We start from the raw sequence: 13,241 nt of genomic DNA on the forward strand, positions 1-13,241 counted from the left end.
ATTCTTTCATATTCACAGCGCATTTATGTAGCAAGGCAACCATTTTCCCCTCATATTTCCAGATATAGAAACTGAGGTCCCAGGAAAGTCACATGACCAAGAAGTCATATCTTGACTGCAGAGCTGGTTGGCTACATGGCCCTGCCATGCACCATCATGGTCATTGGAATGGGGCTCTATATAACCCACAGAAAGTACTGCTTGCACTTCTCAAATTAGTTGAGATAACCGTTGAATACTTTGTGGATTGGTAAGTGAGTTCTGCTTTCAGTTGAATACAGTGTGAATACAGACTCTGGGACCAAGTGAATGGGGTTCAAGTCCGAGCTCCACCTCCTCTTCTCTTTATGCGTAGCTTCGCTTAGCTGGAAAGTGGGATGGAGACCCAACACCCATGAGTAAATCCTCAGTAAATGTAACGTTTCCTTCAACAAATACTGGTGGAATCTTCTCCATGCAGTCTCTATATTATGATCTGGGGATGCAGTGATGACTAAGACAAGATACTATTTTTGTTTATACACCGATAAGCTCACTAGCACACCTGTCTTCTTGATGGTTTCCAAGGCAGATGTCCCCTTGTCTTTTCCATGTCAGAGCCTGTGATTATTTTGTAACTTTGGGCAAATCATTGGGCCACTTTGGACCTCAGTTTCCTCGTATTCTCAATGATCTCTCAAGTCAGACCCTCAAGATTGCCTGAGTGGCATGGCATGGAATCCTGCGGCTTATGTGCCCACAGATTTCCAGAGCTCTGCCAGAGAGGCAAGTCTACTTAACGATCACGAAATTGATCTGGGGGGCTTCCCACAGGAACCTTTAATCCTGTAGGATCTGACCATCCGAGAAGATAGCTCACAAGGAGGAATTTATTTGTGATTGTCCCAAAAGGAAAGATAAGCCATTTTGTAGGCAACATGCCCAGACTTCTGAAAGCTCATTTGCAAGAGAGGCTTCCAAATAATCCATCCCCGAGATGGATCCTGCCAGAGTCTCCAGGCAATTTGTGGCTGCCCTTCTGACCAAGAGGGAACCCTTCTCTGTCAGGTTTGAGGGTCCACATAGCACTTGGCCATGACCTACCAGAGACCTCCCTGTGATTGCTGTGTATCACTTACAAAACTCTTTTACACATGAGTAAGGTGTCTTGGAGCAAGAACTTTCTTATGGATGTTCCAGTAGCTGGAAAAAATGAAGTTTTCTAAGAAAGCCAGGAGTATAAAGAGAGGGCTTTCATCTGAGTTATTCCCTCTCCTTCAGACATCTAATAAATCCATCAGTAGGTCCCATCAGTTCTGGCTCCAGATACATCTGTGCATCTCTCTGGAGCCTGACCATGTCTGGCTACCTTTGGCACTCCACCCAGGTCCATGTCACCATCATTTCACCCCTGGACAGCAGTCAGGTCCCATCTGGTCCCCATGCTTATTCCACCCCTCCTTCCCTGTCCCCCACAATTTTTTCTCCACCAGCACAGTGGAACACTCTTCTAAAAAAATGAAGTCACATCCTGCCTTCCCCTGTTGAAAGGCTTCAGTGGCTTCCCATGAATGGAGTTCCAGCTCCTGCCCTTGACCTGAAGGCCAGGTCTGTCTGTCACTGATCCCCCAAACATCATCTTCATCTTCCCCTTACTCACTATGCTCTACTACATAAGCCTTCTTTTATTTCCTTGAATAGATCAAGCCCTTTCCCACCCCAGGAACTTCTCAAATGCTATTTGCTTTGGGAAGGGGTGTCCCCCCACTCCAACCTCATCTTTCAAGTCTCAGCTTAATCATCACTCCCTGGAGAAGCTTCCTGAAAATACCCCCACAAGTATATTCCCTATAGCAGCATCCAGTTCATGAATCTTTTATAGAATTTATCATATTTTAGAACTGTTTTTTTGCTTATTCTTTGTCTTAGAGCCCTCTAGACTATAAGCTCCATGAAGGCAGGGACCATGTCAATTCTGCCCAGTGCTATCTCCCCAACTCCAGTCTCCAAGCCTTCATTTTTCATTGGTAGCATTGGAACAATGATCATTATCATCTTTATGAAGCAAGATAATGTCCCCAGGGTCCAGATGGAGTCATAGATGTGGAAATGTCTTCATAAATTGGAGTTGTGCATGAGAAGAGGGGGAGGTCCAGGTAGACTTTCTGAGAGCATAGTGACCCGGTGACCTCTATTTACCTGGGAAGCTCTGAGCTCAAGAAAATGACCTTAGTGTGGGTAAGGGGGGAGAAGAGAGCCAAGGCTTTGGAGTTAGATAAACCTGTGTCAAGGTTGTTTTTTGCTTTCTTATGACATGTAAGGAAAGGGTCTTCACAGCACTGAGCCTGTGTTTTCTCATGTGCTAAATGGGGATCATGCCACCTACCTCTCAGATCAGTTGATGGAGCTTCAGAATGGGCCATGGAAGAGCCTCAGTAGGCATCAGTGTTCATGTCCTAGTCTCTCTCAGTTTCCCCTTCCCTCTCCCTCTCCCTCTTTCTCTTTCTCTATCTCTATCTTTCTCTCTTTCTCTGTCTCTAAAGGTATCACCCACCTCTCCCTCTTTATTGGAAATATCTATCTTTCAGATGTTTAACAGATTTGTGAATATAATTCCCCCAAGAGGAATTCATCCCATAGGAGTAGGTGAAGGACAGTACACAAGCAGGGAGCAGCAGCACCCTGAACTGAGCCTCGCCAGCCCACGATGCGCCAGCCCACGATGCGCCAGCCCAGGGCGGGCCCAACGTCATCACTTTCTCTTTGGCCCCTCCCCAACCGCCAGTGCCCTGGCCCCTGCCCAGTGCCATTCCATTTCCAGAAAGGCTCCCTTGACCCGTGGGTCCTTCAGCCACAACAGAGGTGGCGCCGGCTGGAATCCAGGCGTGAAATTATGAAAGAATGGGGCTGTCGCTGCCTCCAGTTGTGCACTGGCCTCAGATGTGAAATTGCCGTTTTTTCCTCCCCGCTCGCACCGGCCTGTCGCATGCGGGGCGGAAAAGATTGTATTTATCACCTGTCAGGATCTGCCAGAACTGAGTTACGTGAGGCAGGACAGCATAAAATTATCATACACAAGCATGAAATTACAAAATCGCTTGGAACTGAACAACAAAATTATTTCATTTCGGAGGGAGGCCATTCCATTTTTTAGCTCTGACACCTTGACTGCCAAACTTTGAATTGAAATTGAGTGTGAGGGCCATGGAATAGAGACAGCAATAACAAGAAGTAGCATGTAAACTAGCCATGCAGACACACTACATTAATGGCCCCCAAAACCTCCCACCAGAGATATGTAACTGAATAAATGTCACATGTCCCTGTTACTCAACTTGCCTTGCAGCAACTAGAAATGACTTAAGCCAATGCTAGAACCCAGGTCTAATAGCCGAGGGTTCCTGGGAGGGATTGGGTCAAGGTTGGTTCTTCACATCCACAGAGTGATGCCCCAATGAGACAGAAAGCATGCAGGCTTTGGAGTCAGGTGTGTGTAAGTTTGAATTCTGGCTGCAACATTAGTGAGCTGTGTGACACCAAATGAATTTGTTAACCTCTCTGAACCTCCATTTTATCATCTGTAAAATGAAGACAATCATAGGTTATTGTGAGGACAAGAATATCTCACGCATAGTGTCTGGCACATAGTAGGTTTTCAATATAGGAATTATGAGAGTTGGGATAAGTGGTTTACCCACCATTTTCTTTCTTCTTTCAAAGTTTTGTGCCATTTTTACACTCTGTAGTGAAAGCATTTATCCAACAAGCTTTTTATTAAGCATGGAAAAGAAAACTGTGATAGTAGTTTGTGTTTAGATGTAAAACACAGATTGAATATGTTGCGTCCAACTTTCATATACCCATACTTTTTGACATGTGACTTTGCAATCCCTCCCCTTGGAGGTGGGGCTTATTTCATCATCCAATTGTTAGTGGACCTGGCCATGTGACTTACTTCAGTCAATGGCCTGTGAGCAGGTGATGCAAGGAGAGTCTTGGCCCCTTGCACTCCTGCTGTTTGCTTAAGAATGGCATGCCCTATGTAGACTCTGGTCTATGGAGGTAGAGAGACATGTGGAGCAGCCTAGAGTCAAGTTGAGCCAACCCACAGATCTGTGAGTAAGGGAAACAAATGATAGTTGTTAGCCACTGAGATTTTGGGGATTGTTTGTTACACAGCAAAAACTGACTCATTAAGTAGCTAGACTCAGATGATTATAAACAGAGGTTTGCCTTCATGAATACTCTGCAGAACATTTAAAATTCGTGTGGGACTCAGGGCAATTCTTTACAGAGTTGTTTTTTGAGGACTTGTTTTGTGAATTATAGTATAACTAGAGGCGTTGTCTTCTGTACCTTAAATGCCAATGTTTCCCCATCAGTATGGGAACTAGTTAGGACTGTGGGTCTCTACTCCAGCAGACCCAACACTCTCTTTTCATTATGTCTATTTTATAACACCTACTTTGCTATCCTGAAATGAAATTCATGCATTTCATCTTCATATACATGTAATTTTTTAAAAAAATCAATATAATGCCCTAACTATAATATAAAGAAGGAATAAAATGAAAGCAATTTATAATAAAATAATATCTATTTCAATATGTGAATTATCGGGAAACCACTATCTGCCAGGAGACATAATGAAGCAGCCTGATGCTTGTACCTACTTATAATGAATAAGTTGAGATTTCAGACAAATATTCAGTTGAGTATTGTCGACATTTTTCTCTGTATTTGACATTTTGAAATAAGAGCTAAATTAGTATATTCATATATATGGGTGGCATCACCATGACTGGGGCTGCTGCAGATGTCGACTGATGCAGGTGTGTTGTAGCAACTCACATTCCACGAGCACCTTTGAGGCCAATGCCTGGATTTTCCAAAATGGAAAACAACTTGATAGAATTTTGGAGAAAACCAAGCACCGCCTTCCCCCAATTTATATTGCAGCTTCATCCCAGGAAAATCCCATGAAAAGTAAAACTGTGCAAAGAAGATTTTGCTGTATTTAAGATGGATTTAGATTCCAGACTCAGGTAATTATTAAGTAAAAAAAATTACCTACATGAATGTCCAGAAGGGCATTTGAAATTCCCCAAAGACTTGGGACCATTCTTCTTGATGTGGGACTGCCCTGGGCGTTGCACGTCCAACGTGGCTGATTTAATCCTTCCAGTTTCCAGACAGGGTTTCTCAACCTAGGAACAATTGACATTTGGGGTTGGATAGTTGTTTGTGTTGGGGGTGCTGTCCTGTGCATTGTAGGCTGATGAGCAACATCTCTGGCCTCTGTCCACTGGCTGCCAGTAGTACCCTCCTCCCCTCCAAGTGGTGACATCCAAAAATACCTCCAGATACTGCCAAGTTTCCCCTGGGGTGCAAAAAACACCCCGTGGAGAAACAGTGGACCAGGATAATACCCCATCGCCCTGCATTCCCCAAATCCTCCTCGGAGATGGCACTGCCTCTGTTAAGAAACACTTGTCCAGGAAGCCCTGGATTTCGTTGTCATTTTATTCCAAGAACAGACATTGAGCACCTTCTGTGTGCCAGGTGTCATGGATACAGTGATGAATGTGACAGTCCTCTAACTCAAGGAGTTCGAGTTGTTCAGGCCCCGTCCTGGAAGTCACCTCTGTATCTCTCCATACCTCATGCCCTCATTCTACACTCCCTGCCCATTCCTCACGCCATCCATTCTAACCGCAGATTTCATCTTGAATTTGTCCACTTCTCTCCATCCCCATCTGCTCTTTCCAGTCTTGCTTCTCTTCAATCTGTTCTCTAATCTGTGGATAGAGTAATCATGTTAAATTACAAATTCAGAAATTTCATTCTTGCACTCTCCTACTTAGAACACTTCAGTTGATTTTCATTGCACTTAGGGAAAAATGAAAACCAAAACAAGGTTTCCACCATGCTCTACAGGGCCATCCGTCCTGTCCTGACACCTTATTTTTGCCCAGGGGTTTGCAAGCTGGGGCTGGATTTTGGAAAGTCTTAAACGTCAAGCTGAGTGGTCAGACCTCAACCGAGTGACTGTTAAAGAGCCTCTAGTCCTCCAATGGATGTGTCTACCAAGGCCAGATATTCTTCTGAGGGGATGTTGTTCCCTGCAGATCCCTTAAAAAGGGGAAAAAAAGGTGGAACTTAGATTACTTCAAGATCAAATCAGAGAGTAGAGGGGCAGAGCTTAACTGAGATTCGAGGTAGCTTCTCCTGATTTCCTTTCCTCTGCTGGGATATGAGCTTTAACATCTTATAACATCTTCTTAGTAGTCTTGCCTGGTGAGTAGTGTTATCCCCATTTTATAGATGATGACGCTGAGCCTCAAGGAAAGAAAGATGATTGCCCGAGACCACTGAGCTTGTGTCAAAGCTGGAATTTGAAGCACATCCTCCAAGGAGCTATCCAAAGCACCACTGCCCCTCATGTGATAACCACAGGAGTCTCCTTATTGGTTTCCTTGAGTCCATTGTCACCCCACCTACTGGGGGCTAAAGCAGTGGAAATGACCTGCAACACCTCATGAGATTTCCCCTTGCCTACTTCTCCAAACCTATCTCTCTACCCTTTCCTCCATCAGTCTCTGAGCTTTAGGTGTACAATTCGTCTCTTGGCAACTTGATCCTGCCACAGGGCCTTTGCATATGCTGTTCACGTTGCCTACTTCAGGTGCTTTTCACCTTCTGCCCTCTCAAATGTCAGATCAAGCATCCCTTCTTCCTGCAAGTCTCTCCCATCCCCCTCCACACCTCCCCTAGTCTGGGTCAGGTCTATTCATTATACAATCATACAACAATGTTCTTCTTTTATTTGCATGGTTAGATTTTAATCTAGTCCCCTCCACTGGAGTGTAAGCCTCCTGAGGGCAACAACTCAGGTTGCTTTGCTCATATTAGATCCCATCCCTTAGCTTAGTGTATAGCATATAGTAGGTACTCAATAAATGTTTGATCAGAGAAGGGAGGGAGGGAGGGAGGGACGGACGAAGGAAGGGAGGAAGGAAGGAAGGAAGGAAGGAAGGAAGGTGCTCTTTTTTCTATATTCACCACCTCCACATTTGGTTGTATTGCCCTGAGGGGACTTACCCCTCCTGCTACCACTTGGCTGGGTGCATGACAGCCCTTCAGGGGACCATGGTGTCTGGAGCCCCAGAGTGAGTTGACCTCCAGCTGTGCCGGGCTGCCAGCGCCCACGAGGAGAGCTGCCGGCTTCAGCGGGCAGCGATGCTGTCATTTTGTGGAGTGCTAACAGCTACAGGTACTGGTCACAGGCCATTGCCCCCAGCCTTCGCCACGTAAATCCTGTAATGATTTGTATAAACTTCTGTTACATGTGTTATTTATCACTGCAAATAACTTTGCAGTGGGTTGGACCATGTGCTTTTTTCCCCCCACATGCATGCCTCAGGGAAAGGCATGGGCTGAGTGGGTGAAAGGGTTCCTGCAGTCGGATGGCCTGGGTGGGATTCCTGGCTCCCCTCGCACTTACCAGCTGTGTGGCCTTGGGCAAGCTTCTATCCCTCTCTGTGCCTCAATTTCCTCATCTGTTCATTAGGGATAATAATAGTGCCCACGTCAAAGGGGGGCTGGAAAGATTACGTGAGTGCAGGTACTAGGAACTGGAGACAATCAGTGACCATAACCCTGCCCGCAGGAGCTCTCATTCCAGGGAGGGGCAAGAAACATGAAACATAACAAACCAATAATATAGAAGGTCAGCAGGTAAAGGTACCTATTTAAAAAAGAGCAAGGTAAGGGGATTGAAAGTGATAGAGCAGAGGGTTACACTCTCCAGTAGGGTGGTCAGGTGAGCGCTCAGTGAGGAAGATGCCATTTGAACAAAGACTTGAAGAAGGCGAGGGTGTGATATTTCCCGATTTCAGGAAGAGGGAACAGCATATGCAAAAGCTCTCAGGTAGGCATGTGCTTGTTCAGGCAACAGCAAGAAAGTCAGTGCTTCTGGGGCAGAGTGAATGGGAGGGGAAGATGAGGTCAGTGAGTTAACATGGGTCCAGATCACGCAGAACCTGGGGGACATAGTAAGGACTCTGGCTTTTACTCTAAGTGTGATGGGAGCCAGCGTGGGCTCTTGAGTAGAGGAGTGAAAAGATTGGACTTACATTTTAAAAATGTCACTCTGGCTGCGGCATGGAGGATGCATCAGAGGAAATCAAGGGCAGAAGGAGAGAGATTCGTTAGGAGGTCACTGCAGTGACCCTGGTGAGGGGCCATGAGGCTGGGTGACGCTTGGCACATCTACCCCAGGTCACCCCTCTTAGGGGAGAGGAATCAGAAGTCTTTTTTTGGTCAGGGCACTCAGCAGGCAACACTCAGGTTGGCTGTGGAGCCATGCCCAGTTTAAGGATGGACGACATGGTTTCCTGAAGCTCCTTAGCCCTGTAGGACACAGACAGTTTTCTCCTACCAGGCTCCAGGTCTGTCCATCCCACCCTGGCTGTCCTCCCTGCCCTCCACCTGCCCTGCCAATCCCAGCCAGGCTCAGCAGACTGTGGGCACCTGGGCTTTCCCCCACCAGTACCTGGCCCACAGCTGCCCTCAGGGGCCAGCAGGTGGCCTGGAGGAGAGTATGTCTGAGGTCTGATCCACCTGGATCATTGGTCTGGGATTTGGACCACTTCTGTTGACAGGGCCATGCTCCCTCCAATTGCTCTAAGGAAGAATCCTTTAATGCCTCTCCCCAGCTTCTGGTGGTCGACGGCAGTCCTCGGTATTCCTTGGCTTGTAGCTGCGTCCCTCCAATCTGCCTCTGTCTTCACATCGCTATCTTCCTTCTGTATGTGTGTGTGTGTGCCTTTGTATGTCTCCATATCTGGTTCTCCTTATAAGGTCACCAGTCACTGAATTAGGGCCCACCTTAATACAGTATGATTTCTTAACTTGAGGACATCTGCAAAGACCCTATCTCCGAATAAGGTCACATTTACAGGGACCACAGATTAAGACTTCAACATCTCTTTTAGGGGGAATAATTCAAATCAGACCACCATTGTCTCCCAGCCTCCTCCTTGGTCTTTCTGCATCAGCCTCTGCCCGTCTCCTCCAGTTTTCTCCCTGTAGTCAGAGATCTTTCTAATCCACCTGGAAGAGCCACTTTCTTGCTTTTCACCCATCCATGGCTCCCCAGTGCCCTCCCAATAAGGTCTATAATCCTTAGCATGTAATTTAAGAGCCCTGCTGGTCTGGTCCTTGCAAATGTCTCTCTTCTCCCTGTGTTTGAACTCTTTGTTTTAGCTCAGTGGTCTCACCACTGGCTGCCCATTAGCATCAACTGGAGACTTTCAACAAACACCCATGCCTGGGCCCCAGGACTCATTAATCAGGTGCTCTGCGGGTAGAGGCTGGCCGCCATGTGCTGTGAAAAGCTCCCGGGTGATTGCAATACAAAGTCAGGGCTGAGAACCAATGCTGTACAAGTGGTTCTCACACTGGGAGACTCAGAACCCTGGGGGGCTTTTTAATATCCCACTTCCCAGTTTCTGATTCAGCAGGGCTGGGCGGGGCCAGAGAATTTTGCTTTTCTAATAAGCTCCCAGGTCATGCTGCTGCTGCTGCTGGTGTTGCACCAGTTTCTCAACCTCAGCACTATTGATATTTGGGCTCATCATAGTGGGGGCTGTCTTGTGCAGTGTAGGATGTTTGGTGGCATCCTTGGCCTCTACCGTTAGATGCCAGTAGCATCTCCCCACACACCTGTGATAAGCAGAAGTATCCCCAGACATTACTAAATGTCTCCTGGGGGCCCAAACTGACCCCAGTTGAGAATCGGTGGGCTCTGCCAAACTATTGGTAATTCTCAAAAGTGCCTCAGGGCCTTTGCACATGCTACTTTCTTCCTAAGTCTCTCTCTGATTACCTCTTGCTGGCTTGTCAGCTCTCCCAGCTTGGCCCCTGAGAGGCCTCCTCTGACCATCACATGCCCGCCACCCCACATAGCATCATCCCACTCTCCCCTGTCTCCATCCTGTTGCCCCGAGTATCCCTCCTACTTCTTCAGTCCAGGCCTCCATAATAGCACTCCATTTAGACCAGTTACCTACCCATTTGAAAAGTACTTACTTAACAATGAGGCACTTATTAACTTTTTCTCTTTATAAGAATAAGTCATTGTACATTATAGAAAATAAATGTATAGCAAAATTCCTCTCCATCCATTCAGCAAATATTTATTGTGCCCCTAGTATGTGTCAGTATTATGCCAGGTGCTGAACATATAGAGGCAAGTAAACCATCATGTCATGCTTGGTACAGTGACTTACATATCATGGAACTGGGGGAAGAAAAAATTATTCTTCTTTTTCTATTTCCCAGAGAAAGCGACCATTAGCATTTTGCTGTATGTGCCTCCAGGATCGTTTCCCCATAAAATTTATACTTATACATATAAATATACATTTAAATAGTATGTATCTTTAAAATACAGTGCCAGACCCCTATATATTACCCTGTAACTTGCTTTCTTCACTTAATAATTTTTTTTCACTTGAGAATTGATTGTGAGCATCGTGTCACATCCATACATCTTCTATAAAATCACTCACAAAATACCAAGAAGAGGTGGGAGGTATTTTTCCAGGGCTCAGCTGTTCCAGGGCCAGTTATTTCTGTTCTTGAAAAGAAAGATGAGGACAGGTGTGGTTGTGGGTGGGAACAGAGGGAGCGCATCCTCACTCAGTGTTGGCTGACCCCTAAGATACAGCCCCTCTTGTTCAGGATCTGCTCCCCTCCACATACACCCGAGGACTCCAGCCACTCCTTCAAGGTGGGGGCTGTTATCCTCTGATGCGGGCATTATTGTTTTAATGGGGGACATTGAAGCAGGGAACACGAATGCCCCTGGGATGGGTAACACACCCTAAGTAGGCAGTTGTATCGGTTACCAAGTTGGTTCTCAAGAGTCTAGCACTTGAATCAGAGATCCGAGAAGTAAAGGCAAAAAGTGTCAAAACTGGGCTTCCAGAAGAAACTAATACAACACTGTAAAGCAATTATACTCCAATAAAGATGTTTAAAAAACAAACAAACTGGGCTTCCAGAGCTCCTGAGCCCAGCCTCACCTGCTGTTAACTCCTCCCACCTCCAACTCCAGATCACCGCTTCAGCACTGATGCTCCCTCTGTCATTTTATACTTCTGGGTCTCGCATGTATCTTCCCCTCTGCCCTGACACATTTTGGCCCAGAACTGGCTGATGAACTTCTAAGCCTTTTCCCACCACTGCTTTCAAATGTGGAGATCTGTGTCTAGTTATAAATGTGTACTGTAGAGGGGGAGGAGGAGAGGGAGAGAGAGAGAGATAGGAGAGAGAGGGAAAGAGAGAAGGAAGGAGGGAGAGAGAGAGACAGAGATATAGAGACAGAAAGAGATATCTAAAACGATTGTTTGCCAAAAAATTTTTTGAGTGATTATCCTTGGGGAGAGGGGCTTTGGGATTTTACTTTCAATTTTGAATCTGAAAATTATTATTGTTTTAGTCCATTAATAAATGTAATTTTTCCAAAGAGCATATGACTATCACAAAGCAACATTCAGCGGTGACTCCCTTTCAGGACCCCTTTCCTCAGAATGTGCACACCTTCCCCTGAGGTGGAGGGGCGAGGCCAGCCATGGGGAGTTGTCAGAGGATAGGGCCCATGTCCCATCTGTCTCGGTCTCCAGTGACCTGCACAGAGCCCGCCAGGACAGAATGAGCCTTGTAAATGTCTGTTTAATGAACAGAGGAAGGAAACTCATTATAACACCATGTATCGTCCAGGTTAAATAAGGGAAAGGATTATTATAGCAATGATGCTGCAATGTACCCTCAATTAGGCACGGCCATGAGGAGTGTCTGCCACCAACTAAGGGATCATTGAGAGGCAATTGGACCTTCTCCGGAGCGCCGTTCATTTTGTTTGTTTGTATTTTAGTTGTTTGAGATTTCCTGCTCATCCCTGCCCTTTTTAAAAATTGTTTTTAGGGAAGGGACACTGACTAACCTCTCAATTGTATTTGGTTGAAGTTCATAATTAAACCAGTTGATATCTGTTTTTAATTAATTTTTCCTGGAGTATAGTTGCTTTACAATGTTGTATTAGTTTCTGCTATATAGCAAAGTGAAACAGCTATATGTATACATATATCCCCTCTTTTTTGGATTTCCTTCCCATTTAGGTCACCACAGAGCACTGAGTAGAGTTCCTTGTGCTATACAGTAGGTTCTCATTAGTTATCTATTTTATTTTATTTTATATTTTATTTTATTTTATATAGTAGTGTATATATTTTATTTTATATTTTATTTTATTTTATATAGTAGTGTATATATGTCAATCCCAATCTCCCAATTAATCCCACCCCCCCCCTTCCCCCCTGGTATCCATATGTCCATTCCCTACATCTGTGCCTCTATTTCTGCTTTGCAAATAAGTTCATCTGTATCATTTTTCTAGATTCCACATATGAGCAATATTATACGATATATGTTTTTCTCTTTCTGACTTACTTCACTCTGTACGACAGTCTCTAGGTCCATCCACGTCTCTGCACATTGCACAATTTCGTTCCTTTTTATGGCTGAGTAATATTTTGTGTGTGTGTGTGTGTGTGTATCACACCTTCTTTATCCATTCTTCTGTTGATGGACATTTGCTTCCATGTCCTGGCTATCGTAAATAGTGCTGCAGTGAACACTGGGGTGCATGTATCTTTTTGAATTACGGTTTTCTCCGGGGCCAGTTGGTTTCCCTACAGAAGGGATGGCCCTGCCGTGCGCAGCGGTTCTCAAGGAGTGTGCCCTCGATTTGCAGCGTCAGCACTGCTGCCTGGGAACTTGTTAGAAATGCAAAGTCTTGGGCTGCCCCTCAAGCCTCTGAATCAGAAACTGGGGTGGGACCCAGAAATCTATGTTTCAACAAGTCGTCTGGGTGATTCTGTTGTTTGCTCAAGTGTGAGAACCACTGACTCAGAGGTTAATCCTGTGGATTCTGGTGCTTTGCCTCAGATTCTGGGTGATGCCACTTTACTGGCTGTGTGTCCTCAGGCAAGTCCTCTCTGTGCCTCCGTGACCTCATCTGTAATATGAGGTATCAACAATGCCCATCTCATAGGTGGTGAGGATGGGCTGAAATAATGTATGCAGAGCACTAGCACAGCGCCCACACTTCATCCAAGCAAATGCTGCCTGTTGGCGTATTTCATGGAGTAGAAGCTGCCTTTGATTGTCAGATTCATTCAGATTTCAGATTGTGA

At 45.6% G+C, this 13,241-nt stretch overlaps 2 long non-coding RNA genes across 8 annotated transcripts in view; one reads left to right on the forward strand and one right to left on the reverse strand.

Moving 5' to 3' along the window:
• Positions 1-13,241, forward strand: part of LOC309639323 — a 361,451-nt gene that overhangs the window by 128,625 nt on the left and 219,585 nt on the right. The gene's annotated exons all lie outside the window — the stretch shown is intronic.
• LOC309639581 lies at positions 3,559-6,922 on the reverse strand. The gene is made up of 2 exons (XR_014251760.1): positions 5,693-6,922; positions 3,559-5,186 (listed from the first exon to the last, which is right to left on the reverse strand). It is a non-coding gene; the product is annotated as an uncharacterized lncRNA (long non-coding RNA).

This window comes from Balaenoptera physalus (assembly GCF_965194825.1).
Source record: "Balaenoptera physalus genome assembly, chromosome: 12".
Classification (NCBI taxonomy): domain Eukaryota; kingdom Metazoa; phylum Chordata; class Mammalia; order Artiodactyla; family Balaenopteridae; genus Balaenoptera; species Balaenoptera physalus.